Genomic DNA, 18342 nt, shown 5'->3' on the forward strand with positions numbered 1-18342 from the left:
TCTTAAGTGCCATGGAAAGATAACTCAGAGAGTGATTAATTCTGCCTTGGAGGTGCAGGAGAGGAGTCAAAGAAAGCCACAAAACATGGTGACATTTCAGCAGGGTCTTGAAATAGGAATACACAGTAGAACAGAATTGTTTCTGAGTCTAAATGACTACGTGAGTCCATGATTTCTGAAAGAAAGAATTTGGCTGTGATTATCCTTTCTTTAATTCTCTCCTGTTACTCTGCCCTAGGGTATCGGGATAAGTAATTTTACACCCTACCTGGTGTTTACATCTTTTGGGCATTTGTGCATTATTTCCATCTTAATCATCAGTTCACCTGATCTAACTCTGAGCCTTTCATCTCCCCTCCTGCACCAGCCACTCTTCTTGAATGAATCATGAGGGTGGCCTGTTCCTGGCTTTACAGCTGACATGACACCACTTTGCATTCTGAGAAACAGATGTTCAGAAGCAGCCCTTTTCTAAATCTGAATCTAAAGAACTCCATGGTATAAGGTTCCCCACCTTTCTAACGACTCCTGCCAGTTTAGTTCATTTGCACATTTCATTCCCAATCTATTTATCCCGTGTAATAGCTTAGTCATCGAGCTCTCACACTAAATAAGAGCTCTTCAAACGCCAACCCTGAGAACTCCTCCCAGTATGAATTGCAAGCCATTTATTTTCATTTATTTACAGCCTTTACAAAGTCTTTCAGCTGGCTTTTCAACCATGAGATCGTGTCCATATAAATGTCAATTTTTATTAAGCTTCTAAGTAATTTTAAAGCCTACACAAGATGTTTTTCTGAAGTCCTTATACATCAGCTACTCTGCTCACTCACATTCCTTAATCGTGTAATTCTCTAGAAATGACCTATCAAGTATGATGAAGCTCTTTGCTCTCTTTGCTCACGATCTGCATTTTATTCCACTTCTTTTCGTGACCCCAGGTCTGTGCTCTGCGACCATAATGACCCTTAGTGGTCAGGCTAGAATTTTGGCAGGCCTAATGAGACACTATTATTCTTCAACAACTGTGGGGACTCCGTGGGGCATAATATTTTTTAAATCTCTTTTCCCAAGATTCTCACCAGTCTGGAAATTGGCTGGAGCTCTGCTGCTATTCTCAGCTGGGAGCAATCCGTGAAGAGCCTCAAGCCAGAGACCCAGCCCACCGCCCTCGTGAACTGCCAGCTTCAATCAAATTCGGAGAACACCGTCCCCAGCCAAACAGCTCAAGGTTGAATTGTTTTCAAAATCTGGCAATTTTGACCAAAATGTATCAATTTCTTTGATAGCTTCAAATAGTATTAAAATAGCACCCTGTTAAAATACAATCCCCAAAACTCCAACCTCTTTTTTTGGTTTTGCTTTTCTACTTAGCAGTAACTCCATAACACGCTGTATATTTCACCTAAATTTTACTGTGTTTTCTCCATACTTGAATGGAAGCTCCGTAAGGGAAGGAATTTTCTGACTGTTTTGCTGTATGTTCAGTACCCAGAAAAGTACCTTGAACTTAAAAATTGTCCTATATGTGGTAGGTGGGCAAATTAATTAATATATAGTGCAAAGATTGCATTTCAGTTAATACCGTTGTGTTCCATGGGGCTTAGTCTATTTTTTCTTTTTCTGGTGATGCGCTGCCTTTTTCCTTCTATATCTCCTAACACCCTTTTGAACACTTCCCTGATAACCTTTCCCTCTAGGAAGCTTTTCTTGAATTGCCGCATGGAGTTCAACTTCCCTCAGTTTTCAATGTAATGTTTATTTTACTTAGTCTTGGAGGAGAGCAAAGCTTTCATATGAAGATAGCCCATGTTCCAAAGGCCCCAATATGCTTTAGAACCAGGTGGGAAAAGCTGCCTGCGTTATTTCTCCTTTATCAGCACATCTATGAAGAGAGGAAAAATGTTGTGTAGTTTCTATAGTTGAGGAGCAAAATGTGCATTATGTGGAATAGTGCCTTGGTTTTAGGGTCAGTGCAGCCCGTCCCAGTTTTGAATCCCAGCTGTCTTTGCCATCCCTGTGATGCTAGGTAGTTGTTAAAACATTCTGAGCCCTACTGCCTTCATCTGGAAGATGAAGAGGTTAATACTTCCCTTGCAGGGTGATTGTGAGGACCAGACATAATCTATACCAAACAACACGCCTGACAGACATTACCACTGGCTATTATTCTTACTATTACTATTATTATATCATATCATCCTTCCTTTGATTTACCACCTATCCCACAGGAATCTCGCTCCAATCTAGAATACAAATTCAGCTATTTCAATTTGGGATTAAATCTTCCATACATTCATTCATTTAACAAGCATAAATTGAGAGTCTAGTGTGTGTTAAGTACAGTGCCAATTGCAAGGAACACAAAGATCAATGCACGTTAGTCCCTGTCACTTCAGAGCTGACAGTCTATGACATCCATTCATTTATTCATCAAATTGTTCAACAAATATATATGAAAAACAAGAAAATAAACAAGATTAACTAAATTGTGCACTATGTTAGAATGTGGTAAGGGCTATGGAAACAGTGGAGCAGAGTACGGGGAATCAAGGATGCAAAGTGTATATTTTTGGAGGGGGGAGTCGGGGGCTTTGTAATTTTAAGTAGGGTGGTCAGGGCAGAATTTCCTGGGAATGTGACATTTGAGCAGAGCCTTAAGGAAGTGAAGGAATGAGCCACATGGATATTTGGGGGAACGGCATTTCGGCAGAGAGAAGATGAGAAGCTGGAACAGAGCAGAGAGTGGGTTGTATTAAATAAAACAGAGGGCTGTTCAGTTTCTCTGCTTGTTGCTGGTGTAGGTGGAGTGGGATCCGAGGATGGATCATGGGAAATGGTCCTGATGGACTTCCCTGGGCAGTCGGCACAGGTGAGGGTAGACTTTCCTTCTGGACCACGGTTTCTTTCCATCACGTCATGCTGAGGCTCTAGTCCCTGCATACTTTGACTCATACCCCCTACTTTCAGGTTCTGGGGCAGGATGTTTCTTTGTACAATTTTCAGTCAATCCCTTACCCAAACTGCTGCTCATTTTGTCTCCACTTTATTCTCCCATCTAGAGGCTTAATACTAAATGCCTATTCCCCTCTCCCTCTGGAAAGTTAGGTGGTAGCTATCCACATACCATGTGGGCTCCTACCCCTACTGTTCTTTCATTCCTGGCTTTACCTCCAGATTCCTCCTGGCAGAGAGACTGAGGCTGCTCTGCTTCCTTTCTATCTCCATTGACTTATTTTTGCTGTAACAGGAGGGAGAGCAGACTGTTGGACCACAGTGTGACTGTGATGGGCAAACGCGGTGACATGGGAACGCAGGGCCCAGGAAAGATCCAAAAGTGGGGGTCTTGGCTGCATCTTCCATTGCCCAAGTCATAGTCATTTTCTTTCATTGCTTTGACTAAACTGCCTAGCTTTGTGCTGCACTAGACCCAGGGTGGTGGTCATATGGATGTTTTCTTCCCATAGCTAGAAGGGATAGATCTGGGAACAAGAGATGGAGCAATGGGTGATGTGTTTGCTGATAACACCTAATAACCTACTTCCAATTGTTATTTTCTGTCCCTGTGACACCAGGGTTCTTTATTTTAATGGTCTTTCTACCCAATGGAAGAATGCTGCCAGTAGGAGTCAGAATTAAGATGGCACTCACATGAAAGATGAAATCCCTGCCTGGACTTCTGGTTCTCATGCCACTAGTTAAAATAGCAAAAAAAGAAAAGAAAAGAAAAGAAAAAAGGAAAAAAGAGTTTCACTGTTGCCTGGGACAATCAACCTGAATTTTCAGGGAACAATAGAGTTGCAGTGGGCGGCATGGATGAAATGCAGGAATTACCTTGGGTTGGTGGGACAATCAACCTGAATTTTCAGGGAACAATAGAGTTGCAGTGGGCGGCATGGATGAAATGCAGGAATTACCTTGGGTTGCTACGCAGACTACCACATCCCAGTAGTAAAGTTTATCTAACGGGGAGATAAAACCTCCTTGTCACCAGCCCTTCAATGTTACTTCTCTAAGGTCACTGAAAGTCCAGCAGTACCATTAGTGTCTTCTCATTAATAAGTATGGCTCCTTGCCTCAAGCACTCTCTTTTCAGGCAAAGTGGACACAGATAATCTCTTAAAGTTCCATATGCTGGTCATCCATCTCTGCTCCTCAGTCCTTCAGGGCCACATTTGAGTGCCACCACTCACCTCTTCAGATTATTATGTGAGGCTCAGACATTTTTTCTTCTTGGATATCTTGGGTCACTTTTCTTAACATATGTGAAATTAGCTAATTTCTCTGATTGAAAACAAGACCAGTTTATCTGTAAATTCAGTCAAAGTTGGAATTGAACAGTTAAAGTAACATTTACCTTAATGTTCACACTGATTCTTTTTCCAATTTTCCACCATCTATTTTTCAAAGAGGAAGTAGCCATAGCTGAGCTTTTTCAGTTGTGTCATTGACTTAGCCTGGCGTGAAGAAATTTTACATTCTTTGATTAAAATTTTAGTCACATTTTGTTGTTATGTTTTAAGATATTCTCAAATATAAAAGTTATACTCTTTAAAAAAATTTATGAGTTTTACAGTCACCAGACACTATAACAAGAGGTTAGTAGAGGATATTATTTTATATTTAATAATATTTTATTAAAGTGTAATTGACTATGGTAAAATGCTGGAATCAAGTTACAAGTTGATGACTTCTAGTATATCTATATCCTCTTGTAACCACTTCCAGGTAAAGACATAAATCATTTCCGTCACCCAAGACAGTCCCAGCATGCCCCTCTCCAGGCAACTCACCATCTTAGAAGAAAATGGTATTCTGACTTCTGTCTCTATAGATTAGTTTTATCTCTTCTTGAACTAAATGAAATAATACAGTATATAATTTTTTTCTGACTTCTTTCACTCAACTTAGAGTTTTTGAAGTTTACCTTTATTGGTGCATTAGTAGCTTGTTCTTTTCAATTTGTTTAGCTGTTAAGCTGATGGTATTCTGCTATGTGGATATATGTGATATTTGTCTGTTCTCTAGTTCATGAACCAGATTTGGACTTTTAATTTTAGGCTATGAATAAAACTATTCTAAACATTCTTATTAAAAGAATCTTTTTTAATGTACATAAGCATTAATTTCTCTTGGTTGTATACCTAAGAGTGGAATTGCTGGGTCACAGGTTGTGTTTAATTTTTTAACAAACTGTCAAAGCATCTTCCAAAGTGATTGTACTGTTTTGCACTTCCACCAGTGTAAGAATGTTCCAGATGCTCTCCATCCTTGCCAACACTTGGGATTGTCAATGGTTTTAATTGTAGCTATTCTAGTGGGAAGAATGTTTATGTTCTGATGTACTGAGACTGTATCCCTGTTATTGAAACCAGAAAGAAGGAACTAAGCATCAAAAAAGTACTCAAAGGAAAACACATTCTATTTGGACAGAAAAAAGTTTTCATATCTGATTTTTAATTAACATCTGAAGAGTCATACTATGACATGAATTTCTCTTCTATTTTTCTCTTTAGCCATGAATTGAGACAAATTAAGGAAATAGAAGGACAATCTAGGACGTTTCACAAAAAGTTAGTAATCTGATATAAAGAAAATTAGCTAGCAAAAAAGAAAATTCAGTTTACAGTTACTTGAACTGAATATTCTTTTTTTTGATTCTTTGATTTTTATCTCTGTTTTCTAGACAGAAATGCTATTCCAGGCTCTCTCTTCTCTAAACTTCTAGACATAGCTTATTATTTCTTATGGCAAATTTCCTGACTCTTACTTGTGAGACTGGCCCCAAACAATACCATCCTGGACTGTAAAAATGAAAGACTGGCTTATCAATTTATCTTCTCTAAGAGGTGCTATTTTCACATAAAATAGAGGTTGTAAATAATCTGATATTAGGTTATGAGTTAGCACTAAAATTTTAATCTAAGTTTGTTATAGTTTGTCATATTTCAAATTTATTTCTAACTAAAATCATCTTTTTGAGAAAGTGGTAAAAGAATGATTTTCTTTTTAATAATTGAGAAAAAAAACCACCCGTCTACTACATTTGGAGTCAATGACTGTACTAACAAAAATGTCTCTCGTTTGGGTCCCCATTATGTCTTGCACATTTATCATGTACATTTATTTCTTTATGTGTCTGTCTCTGTATGGCAGATAATGACAATCTTGATGATGATGATTATATCCCATTCTCCATCTCCAGGGCCTGGTATGGTACCCATCACACGCTAACTGGTAACAAATGTTTATAGAAAGACTGGATTAAATGAAGAAATGAGAAAGAGTCACACAGTTATTGTCAAGTCTCAAGCTTTGAGAGCAATGCATATAATTTTGGAGAGCTTAGGTAAGAGAAAAAAATTCCGGGTGAGTGGAAGGTTATTTTCTGCTTAGTCTGGACGTGGACATAATATTTGATTAAATACTGAGGAATAACATTAAAAATACTTGTAAGACTGTACACAAATGTTTAAATGTCAAAATATTTTTAGATGACTAATTATAGATTGGCAAACTTTGCAACTTTAGTAATCTATTCCTGTGAAATGATGCATAATAAACAGAAAAATGTTTTCTATTTTCCCTATGATCCAGTCTAAGATGTGTCCAGCCATTTGGCCAATGAGGTTAAAATCATCAGCTCCATTTACTTGGTGAAAACCATTGAATCAGTTTTTATGAAGAAGAGAGAAATATTTAGTCTTATAAGCCCTATTTATAAAGTTTTGGCAAGCCTGAAAAAATCTTTTCTTCTCTAAATATAAGAGAAATGAAGTAAGATTCCAGATTCAATTGAAATAACTTTTCTCTTTGAAAAAGTTATTTATGTGAGCACTGAAAGTAAAAACCGCTATACTCAGTAATAGAGAAAATTATTTTTCCACATTTTTTGGCAGTGTTTTAGGTAGGAAAAAAAATAAATTTTGCAATGTGATTCTTCTTCCAGAATTATTCATATCTGTCTATTTGGCAGGTCCTGAATATACTCCATTGTGTCTCAGAAGGGATCCACAGATAAAGGATGAATCAGCACCAACAGTTCCAAATTGAAACGTTCAGAGAGTCACTGTATTTCCCTTGTTCTCAGATGTTTTGAAATAAACACTAGCAGTGTTTATTTATAAAGGTTCAGGACTTTTTGAATGTGTCAGCAGCATGCCTTGGCTCTAAACAGATTATGTTGCAATTTTTTTTTTTCCAGATGATTCAAAACTATAAACTTAAAATCACCTAATTAAAAAGATACCAAACTACAATAAACTTGGACCAAAACTTCAGTCATGTACTTAGTCTGAAATTAGATCATTTCAATAACCCCTCTTCACACCAAAGACAGCATTTCCTCTTAGTTTATAAACATTCTTTAAACATTAACTGAGGTTTCTTGCTTGTTTGAGTGTTGTCATTTGAACAATATGCTTTTTATTCTTTACCTGCTTTGGTAAATCAAGGATTTTGGTTTAAATTTGTTTTTCTCAATAGGCTATGAGTTACATAGAAAAACAAAAGGAAAATAGCTCAAGAGGAGTGTCAACAAATACGATTGAAAGGTACTCAAATGTTTTAAATAAGAATTTAAAGGTAAGATTTGTTGTGAATAATTCTCATTCTAGAGAGACTGAGTGAAGGATCTGTATTTGCTACAGCCTAATGATACTGAAATATAAGAACTGCTTCTCAGAAATACTTATTTCTAGCATTTTGTTGGTATTGAGAATGTATTGATAATGCTTCAATTGATTGGCATATGTTTTGGTGGATATGCCAAAGATAGAATATCATTCTTGAGAAAGCAAGGTTGCCTTCCTTCCTCTATTTTCTCTTTTTTTTTATGTACTTGATCCCACTAAGCCTGTTTCCCCATTTGTTCAACGGAGATAATAATGCTTTCTATATTTTTTCACAGTCATATTGGCTACAGGGCTCATCCAAAATGATGTCTATGGCCATCTTTAAAGTCATGACAGGCCATCCAATTACACTGGATTATTGTTAGTGCTGGGCAATATGGTCTGATCTTTTGCCTTCCTCTTCTTGTAGTAATTTTTACTCCTTTATTTACTCCAAATGGAGCCAAGCGAAGACTTTGTAAATCTTCTATGGTAGCAGGAGGATTTTGTGAGCCCTCTTGTCCACGCAGGGAGTAGAAGTTAGAAAGATTGTAACAGAGGAAAAGAGGAGGAGGACTATTTTTCTCTTATCTCTAAATTTCCTACAAGTATTTTCTTCTAAAGAGAAGTGGATAATAGTGAGGAATGGATATAGGACTTACTATTTCTCTAAATCTGTTTTTCAAAAAAAAAAAAAAGTGAAAATATTGGAACCTATTGTTCAAAGAAAATTTTACGCTAATATAAATAATATATATTTCACAATTTATAAAAGAGATAAAGGTTTGAGCAGCACCTCCATCCTCTGCCATCTCTCAATACCAGTGGCCCAAGAACCACTTAAGAGGAATGCGAGGACGCAACAGAGACTAGATTACAATTCACTGTTCTAACCATGTCTTCTAGGGGACTGTGTCTAGGAAGCGGGTAGAGGTGTGCAGAAGGCAGGGTAAAGGATAAGAGGATGATTTGACATTTAAAGAGCATCTACTGTGTGCCAGATGGTGCAGAAGTCATGATGTTTAAACTCTGATAAATACGATAATCATCCAGGGTAGTTGTGTTCAGGCCAATATTACAGACATGAAAGTGGAAGCTCCAGGAGGTTGCATTCCCAGTTGTATTGGACAATGGAGCCAGTATCTGAATCAAGATTTGTTTCCAAAGACTGTTCTTTGGCTGAGGCAGAAACCCAGTAACGTTCGCACCACGGTCCCTAAAGTTATGCTTTGGGAGAACTAGGTGCTCACCCATTGCACGTTGAGTCAAGGGTCACAGCATTTAGTGGGGGAGGGGGTAGCATAGTGCTTGGTAAGTTAGATAAATCCACTCTGTATTGTTGATTTCTTTTCATAAAATCGTCATACTGTGTCCACAAGCTATCCGAGAGACAGGCCTTACATTTTATTTATTTGTCTTTTGGTTAAAGTAAGAAGTAAACGTTTGTTTGCTAGGTTGGCAGCAAAAAATACAAATTACAGTTGAAATGACCAACAGTTTATTTCTAAATTTGTTTATGAGAGATTTTTAGTAAAAATATCATTTTTCTTGGAATACAAAGAAGAGCAATAATTTTGATGGTGCAGTTGGATAAAATATATCAAAAATTTGTGTTTTATTGCCATGAAATTACTATATTTAGACTAATACTCACCCTACACTTATCTATGGCATTTCCTGTCAGTGTTACAAAACGAAGTGATTGCTTGAGTGAACCAAGGCAGCAATGTGGGAGAAAAAATGTCCTATTCTGACTCTAAAATCAGGGTGTAAATTGTTCTTTAAAAACTAATTTTGGCAACTTCTATTTTCATCCACGACACAGTAACTTGTACCAATCTAGATCTTCTGTCAAATACAACTATAAAACTGAACAAAATGCATGAGACATCTTTTCCCAGGAAGTAAAAAATAGTCAGTAAAGGACTGCAGGCCCTGAGCAGTTAGCCCCATCACGGCCCAGCTTTCCCCTGGGTGCTCTTTCTTGCCACTGTGCAGGGAGGTGGAGCCGAGTGGAGTGGTGACCTCAGTGCCTGGTCTCAATATTAGACCAGTCAATATTCCGTATATTCGAATCCCAGAGAAAGAAGCAAAAAGGAATTGAGTAGAAAACATATTTGAAGAAGTAATGGCAAAAAATTCCCCCAATTGTAAGAGACATATCAATTTACAAATCTAAGAAGCTGAACAAATCCTGTTAGGATAGCTACAAATAAAACCATACGTAGGAGTATTGTGTTCAGCCTGCTGAAAAACAAAGATAAAGAGAAAAAAATATTATTAGTATTGGAGAATGGTGATACAAATGATAGCTGCTTTTTCATCAGAACATGGAGGCTTGGAAACAACGAAATGACATTGCAAAGATGTTGAAAGAGGGAAAAATCTGTGAGTCTAGAATTCTATATTCAGATCAAAATTGTGGTAGGTGGAATAAAACCCCCTCCCCCCAAATAACCATACCCTAATCCCCAAACCCTGTGACTATGTTACCTTATGTGACAAAAGGGACTTTGCAGATATGATTAAGGTTACACACTTTGAGATGGGGGGAGATTGTTCTGAATTATTTGGGTAAGCCAAATATAATCACGTATAACGAAATATCATCATAATCTTTAAAAGCAGAGAATTTTCCCCAGGTGTGGTCAGAGGGAGATATGACTATGGAAGTAGGATCAGAGAGATGCTCACTGCTGGCTTTGAAGATGGTCATGAGCCGAGGAATGCAGGCACCCTCTAGAAGCTTGAAAAGGCAAGGAAATGAATTCTTTCCTAGAGCTTCTAGAAAGAACGCAGCCCTGCTGACACCTTGATTTTAGCCCAGTAAGACTCATGTTGGACTTAAGAACTGCAAGATAATAAATTTTTGTTGTTTTAAGCCACTAAGTTTGTGGTAATTTGTTATGGTAGTAACAGAAAACTAATACAATAGCCTTCAGAAGTGAAGGTAAAATTGAAACATTTCACATAAACAAAGGCTGAGAGAATTCAACTTCAGCTGACTGCATTACAAGATATTTTCACAAAGCAAAAGATGGGAGAATTTGCTGCCATAGAACTAAGCTACAAGAAAGGCTAAAGGAAGTGCTTCCAGGTGAAGGGAAAAGAAACCAGATCTATGAGACTGAACGAATAGCATGGAAAGGAAAAACACATCCTTTGTTGCTGTTATTGTTGTCTCGGTGGTAAGGATGGAAGCAATACTCCGTCAAACTCTCTATCTTAAGTAGAATCTGGAGGTCAATGGATGCCCTTTAAATGCAATGGCACAGAGTGAAAGTAAAAGGATGGTAAAAGGTAACCCACGCCAAAGTAAGCAGAAGTAGGCTGCTGTGGCTACATTAATATCAGACAAATTCAACTTTCAGATCAGGGAGTATTACCAGAGGTAAACAGAGTACTTTCAAGTGAGAAAATGAGTACTTTCATCAGTAAGGCATAAAAATCTCAAACGTATAGACACCTAACCAGAGAACTTAAAAATACGTGAAATAAAAATCTGACAGAACTATAGGGGAAATAGACAAATCTGTAATTTCAGTTAGTTATTTTAGAATTCTTTTCTCGGTAAATGAGAGAATAAGCTGACAAAAAATTCAAGAAGAATACAGGCATACCTTGGAGATATTGTGGGTTTGGTTCCAGACCACTGCAATAAAGTGTGTATCATAATAAAGTGAGTCACACGAATTTTTTGGTTTCACAGTCCATATAAAAGTGATGTTTACACTACACAGTAGCCTATTAAGTGTGCAATAACATTATGTCTAAAAAATGTACATATCTTAGTTAAAATTATTTTATTGCTAAAAAGTGCTAAGGATCATCCAACTTCATCCAACTTCAGCGAGTTGTAATCTTTTTGCTGGTGGAGGGTCTTGCCTTGGTGTTGATGGCTGCTGACTGGCCAGGGTGGTGGGTGCTGAAGGTTGGGGTGGCTGTGGTAATTTCTTAAAATAAGACAACAATAGGGGCCGGTTCCATGGCCGAGTGGTTAAGTTCGCGCGCTCCGCTGTGGCGGCCCAGAGTTCGGATCCTGGGCGCGGACATGGCACTGCTTGTCAGGCCATGTTGAGATGGCATCCCACATCCCACAACTAGAAGGACCTGCAACTAAGATATACAACTGTGTACGGGGGGGGGTTTGGGGAGATAAAGCAGAAAAAAAAAAAAAGGAAGATTGGCAACAGTTGTTAGCCCAGGTGCCAATCTAAAAAAAAAAAAAAGACAACAATGAAGTCTGCCACACTGATTGACTCTTCCTTTCACAGACGTTTTCTCTGTAGCAGGAGATGCTGTTTGACAGCATTTTACCCACTGTAGAAATTCTTTCAAAATTGGGGGCAATTCTCTCAAACCCGGCCACTGCTTTATCAACTAACTTTATGTAATATTCTAAATCTTTTGTTGTCATTTAAACAATCTTCACAGTATCTTCACCAGGAGTAGATTCTATCTCAAGCAACCACTTTCTTTGCTCATCCATAAGGAACAACTCCTCATCTGTTAAGTTTTTATTATGAGATTCAGCAATTCAGGCTCACTTCTAATTCTAGGTCTCTTGCTATTTCCACTGTGTCTGCAGTTACTTCCTTCAATGAAGTCTTAAGCCTGTCAAAGTCATCCATGAGGGTTGGAATCAACTTCTTTCAAAGTCCTGTTAATGTTAATATTTTGACCTCTTCCCAAGAATCATGAATGTTCTTAATGGCATCTAGAAGGGTGAATCCTTTCCAGAAGGCGTTCAATTTACTTTGCCCAGATCCATCGAAGGAATCACTATCTATGGCTGCTATAGCCTTATGAAATGTATTTCTTAATTAAAAAGACTTGAAAGTCAAAATTACTCCTTGATCCATGGGCTGCAGAATGGATGTTGTGTTAGCAGGCATGAAAACGTTAACCTCATTGTACATCTCCATCAGAGCTCTTGGGTGACTAGGTGCATTGGCAAGGAGTAGCAATATTTTGAAAAGACTCTTTTCTTCTGAGCAGTAGGTCTCAACAGTGGGCTTAAATTATTCAGTAAACCATGTTGAAAACAGATGTGCTGTCATTCAGGCTTTGTTGTTCCCTTTATGGAGCACAGGCAAAGCAGATTTAGCCTAATTCTTAAGGGCCCTAGGATTTTTGGAATGGGAAATGAGCATTGGTTTCAACTTAAAGTCACCAGCTGCATTAGCCCCTAACAAGAGAGCCAGTCTTTCCTGTGAAGCTTTGAAGCCAGGCACTGACTTCTCCTCTGTAGCTATGAAAGTCCTAGATGGCCTCTTCTTCCAGTAGAAGCCTGTTTCATCTACATTGAAAATCTGTTGTTTAGTGTAGCAACCCTCATTAATTATGTTAGCTTGATCTTCCGCATAGCTTGCTGCAGCTTCTACATCAGCATTTGCTGCTCAACCTTGCACTTTTATGTTATGGAGACAGCTTCTTTCCTTAAACCTCATGAACCAACCTCTGCTGCTTCAGAGTTTTCTTCTGCAGCTTCCTCACCTCTCTCAGCCTCCACAGAACTGAAGAGAGTTAGGGCCTTGCTCTGGATTAGGCTTTGGCTTAAGGAAATATTGTGGCTGTTTTGATCTTCTATCCAGACCACCGAGACTATCTCCATATGAGCAATAAGGCTGTTCTGCTTTCTTATCATTTGTGTGTTGACTGGAGTAGCACTTTTAATTTCCTACAATAACTTTTCCTTTGCACTGACAGCTTGGCTAACTGTTTGGCACAAGAAACCTAGCTTTTAGCCTATCTCGGCTTTTGACATGCCTTCCTCATTAGGCTTAATCATTTCTGGCTTTTGATTCAAAATGAGAGACATATGACTCTTCCTTTCACTTGAACACTTAGAGGCCACTGTAGGGTTATTAATTGGCCTAATTTCAATATTATTGTGTCCCATGGAACAGGAAGGCCTGAAGAGAGGGAGAGAGATGGGGGAACAGCCTGGTGGTGGAGCAGTCAGAACTTATACAACATTTATTGATTAAGTTTACCGTCTCAAATGGGTGTGGTTCATGGCGCCCCAAGACAATTACAATAGTAACATCAAAGGTCACTGACCACAGATCACCATAACAAATATAATAATAATGAAAAAGTTTGAAATATTGTGAGCATTACAAAAGTGTGACACAGAGACATGAAGTGAGCAAATCCTGTTGGAAAAATGGGACCAGAAGACTTGCTCAATGCAGGGTTGCCACAAACCTTTGATTTGTAAAAAATGCAGTATCTGTGAAGCACAATAAAGTCAAGCATAATAAGATGAAGTATGTCTGTATAGATACAGAAGATCTGAAGAACGTTATCAACCACCTGAACCTAATCACTATTTATAGAACACTACACTCAGTGATTGCAGAAAACACATTCCTTTCAACTACTCGTGGTATAGTCGCCTAGACCAAAACATAAATCTCAATCAATTTAAAATGACTAAAATCTTACAGATCATGTATCCTAACTAGTGTAACTAAATTAGAAATCGAAAACAACACATCAAGGAAACTTTCACATATTTGGAAATTAAACAACACACTTCCAAATATCCCATGGATTGAAGAAGTACTCACAAGAGAAATCAGAAAATATTTTGAACAAAATGATAATAAAAAACACCACATATCAAAATTTGTGAGACGCAGCTACAGTGGTTCCTAGAGGGAAATTTGTAGATTAAAATGCTTGCAATGGAAAGGAAAAAAAATTAAAAATCAATCACTTTCTGGTACTCAATAAATTATTAGCTTTTAATCTCTATTAATGGCATCATTTACATAGGAAGCTTGGCAAACATAGTTCAGACAAATTTACAAAAAACCTCTGTGGTAAGCTAATGTTACCTACAGTATTCACTATCAATGGTCATTCTTAAACTTGGCAAGGAATTTCATTAGCATAGATTCCATCTCATGGTGAAGAAGACCAAAGAATTTGCCACTTGACCTGGTCCCACCTTCTACCTCTGCCACTTGCTACTGGTATGACTGTCTTGGTTTCAATTTCCTCACCTGTAAATGAAACAATGATATCCACTCCACTTTATGTTTGTCATAAAGTCACTGTAGAAGATGAAACGTCACTTGAGAAAGGGTCTTGTAAAATGCTAAGTGCCCAAAAGTTAAGGCAATTATCATTATTGATGAATGGAACTGGAGAATATTCCTGCATCTATTTTTTATTTATTGCTTGTTTCACTGACACCATCATTCTCTCTGATTTTTATATGTGGCCTTGAATTCAGCAGAGATTGATATTAAAGATCTTCTATGGAAATCAATGCAAAATTAAACCAGAAAAGAAATGAACTGACAACTACAACGTTAGGAGCTTGAGCCACTTTCACGGCTTGTGATGCCTGTTAAGTCCTGTTCATGCTCTTGGCTTCTCTCTGATCTCCTGCCTCAGTTTGTCCTTCTTAGCTCTAAAATTCTGGGGCTCTGTTTTGTGCTTTTTGGGTATTTGATCATGTAGTATTCTCTGTCCTGAATGCTTTTCAAACATTTTTTCTTTTTTACTTGAAAATCCTATTATGACTCCGTCTATTTCTAGCTCAGGCATCATCTTCTGAAGGAAACCTTTCCTGAATCTCCTCCAGAGCTGAGGGTCCCTTCTTTCTATTCCCACAGAATCCTGCCTGCAATGCTGTCTTCCAGTTCCTGACATTGTGTAGTATTGTCTGTGTGGGAGTCTGTCTCGTCTACCAGACTCTGAGTTCCACAAGGGAAGGACCATGTTTTATTCATTTTTGTACCCTTGGAATTTAGTAGTGTGACTAGTGCATATTAAAGATTCAATAAATATCCATTGGATTTTAATAAATTGAATTGAATTGCTTATACCTATGAATGTATTGAAAGTGTCATGGCAAGAAGCAAAGCTCTAAAAAGGCCGTACGGAAATTATGGAATTTTCAGGTTTATTTTTTAATGTGGTTTCCACTCAATATGAAAATTCATTAATAAAATATTAATAATATATATAAATGAAAGCTCAGGTGCATTCTTCTTGAAGTAAATTGGCGTATGGAAATCTGTGTTTATGTTAAAATAGAAAATTAGGAGGTGATTCTTCATTTAATAAAGGAGTCTTTGTTTTACAAAATAAGCCATAAGATTGCTTTAAATGGTGAACTGCTTGTAGACATTAAATTGACCAAAAAGAGGTTTAAAATGCCCATTTGCCAGGAATATGTGATATGTACAAAGTTAAATATATCGGTATCTTAATAGAATGTGTTGGGCATGCCTACAAGATTTTCCCTAAACTTTAGAAGAAGCATGGCATATAATATTTCAGAAAGATTATATATTATTCCAAATAAAACTTTTAAAGTGGGGTTGATTGCCATGACTACTTCAACCAATATGAGAAAATTGGAACAGTGTTTCAATAGGAAAAAACCAGAAATTGCCAAAACCCAAAATAAGTTCCCCAGAGAATTTGATAGGCTATGGAATGGGAATTTTCTCATTGCTTTGGAATTTGGGTTAAAGTCTAAAACTGAGCATAGTTAGTGACGGTTGCTTCACATTCTAAAAGGAGGCACTAGATATGTTCCTCATAGGAGGTGTGAAGACGTGGCCCCACTGTCAACTATTGTCACTTCCAAGAACACATTTAACAGCCTGGAGATTCATTAGAGGGTAATTTCTTCAAGGGGATTTGTAGGAATAGAGAGCACCGTGGCATGGAAGGGCAAGCAGCTACATGACCTCATCTCAAGTCAAGGGAGGAGACTGCAGGAAACACCTTCGAGAAAAGGTTGCGAGGAAAAGGATGCTTTCTAGCAGGGAAGATGCTGTCTTAGTGGTGTGGGAAATTTCTTGGGAGAGTTTGAATTGTTTTCTCCAGAGCAATGCTTCACAATGGACTGATACTTGGGTAAACCTGAGTAAGACCGAATTTCTAGAAAAATGAAATTAAAAATCTTCGCTGATCACACCTTATATGGTAACATAAAATTGCTGTAAAAATTTCTACGCAGTACACTTAATGTCTGTACTTATTTTGTCACAAATTGGTAACAGAGTGTCCAAGGATCAGCATGGAGGATACAGCCCTGGGTGAAGTAGCGCTGCTCTAGATCAGAGCTTTCCTGGACATCTGGTGGGGGTGCCTGTTCTGAGCTCCACAGTAAGCCTGAGCATCTTTATTTCCAAGAGGCTCCTGGGTGATACCAATGCCGGTCAGGAGCACACTTGGAGTCGCAAGCCTCTGGGGCAGTGCCAACCGAGAGAAATCAGGTGAGCCACACTATAATTTAATTTTCTCTAGTAGCCACATTTTAAAGAAAGTAAAAGGAAGCAGATGATATCAATCCTAATAATATTTTTTGATAAACCAACATATCCAAAATAAAATCCATATAAAAATTAGCAATGAGATATTTTACTTTTATTTGTTAGAAGTAAGTCCTTGAGACTCGATGTATTGTACTAGGTGTGTTAAGTCTTTGAGATCTCAGTTTGGACTAGCCTCATTTCAAGTGCTAAAAGCCACATGTGGTTAGTGGCTATAGCATTTGACCACTAGCTCTGGAGTTTGGGCAGCATAGGGACTGGTGCCTGATTGTTTTCAGGAGAAATCAAAAGGCATAAGGAGGGTTGAAGATATACATAGTGGCAAAGAGACGCTGGAAGGCAACTGTGCCTGCAGTTTGAGAACATAGTGAGGAAGGATGAGTTCCTTTTCCCGTGGGACAAGTGGATGCCGTGCAAGATAGCACGTTATCTCGAGAGGAGCTACACAAGAGGGATGCTTGCTGGAGTGAAGGGATCCCCAGGTCTCTCCAAGAGCAGGAGTTAAGCGTCTTGCAAGAGATCAGCCAGAGAATGTTTTACAAGTAGCAGGAAATGCTGTGTGTGAGTCCTGGATGTTTTGAACATCTGTCCTAGAAGGGGGCATTTGACAATAAAGAAAGACCCACCAACAGACCTGAGCGGGCAAGAAAGAGAGAAGCCTTGAATTGGAGGAGAGACTGAAGTTTTGATATTTGATTGGATTGGACATTTTTAGTTACCAAAAAGTTCTACAGTACCTGAAAGTAAGCAAAAAGCTGTGGGATCTGCCCAAGATGTCACTGAAGGGTAGGGAAGAAAAACCTGAAAGCAGGTTTGAGAAAGGTTGTGGAGAGAAATTGGAATTTTGTTTGTCCCCTGTCATGACTATCTGACTTAATAAACTGATATCTGGGTGAGCTCATGTTGCATAGATGATGGCCATTTGAATGCTCTGTCCTTCCCATCTTTACTCAGCAGCCTGACACTGGCTGGAAACATTGCCAGGAAATGTCAAGCAACAACTCCAACATACATTTCAGATATTAATGTTTCCATATTGTTAAAACATCTTGTTTTACTTTCTGTAAGTTTATCTTGTTCCCTACGTTTGTAGAAGAAAGTTTCAGGATAAATAAGAGGGTAAACCAGTAGCTTTGAAATCTCTCTTCTTCTGAAAGGCATAAGCTCAGGAGTGAGAAACAATTGAAGGAAGCCAAGAGAAATTGGTTAGTGTGCTACTGGCTGCAAATAACAAAAACCCAGATGCCAAATGTCTTAACTGACAATAATAATAATACTATCTCACACTGCCAAATCCTTAGTAGGCTGGGCCTCAGAGCTGGTTGATACTGTGCCTCAAGGATATCATTTCTTTTTTTTTTTTTTAAGCTTTTCTCCAATCTTCTATCCTTTGAGTTTGTTTCATCTTCAGACTGGTAGTAAGA

The 18342-nt window shown here is 38.1% G+C and overlaps 1 long non-coding RNA gene across 1 annotated transcript in view; it reads left to right on the forward strand.

Moving 5' to 3' along the window:
* The window catches only part of LOC106781978 (uncharacterized), a 193752-nt gene that overhangs the window by 84312 nt on the left and 91098 nt on the right, over nucleotides 1-18342 (forward strand). Inside the window, exons 4-7 of the long non-coding RNA XR_011428765.1 lie at nucleotides 1075-1231; nucleotides 6206-6349; nucleotides 7486-7584; nucleotides 16646-16861. This is a non-coding gene — a long non-coding RNA (uncharacterized lncRNA). The remainder of the gene's footprint in view (nucleotides 1-1074; nucleotides 1232-6205; nucleotides 6350-7485; nucleotides 7585-16645; nucleotides 16862-18342) is intronic.

Source organism: Equus caballus, chromosome 19 (genome assembly GCF_041296265.1).
Source record: "Equus caballus isolate H_3958 breed thoroughbred chromosome 19, TB-T2T, whole genome shotgun sequence".
NCBI classification, from domain to species: domain Eukaryota; kingdom Metazoa; phylum Chordata; class Mammalia; order Perissodactyla; family Equidae; genus Equus; species Equus caballus.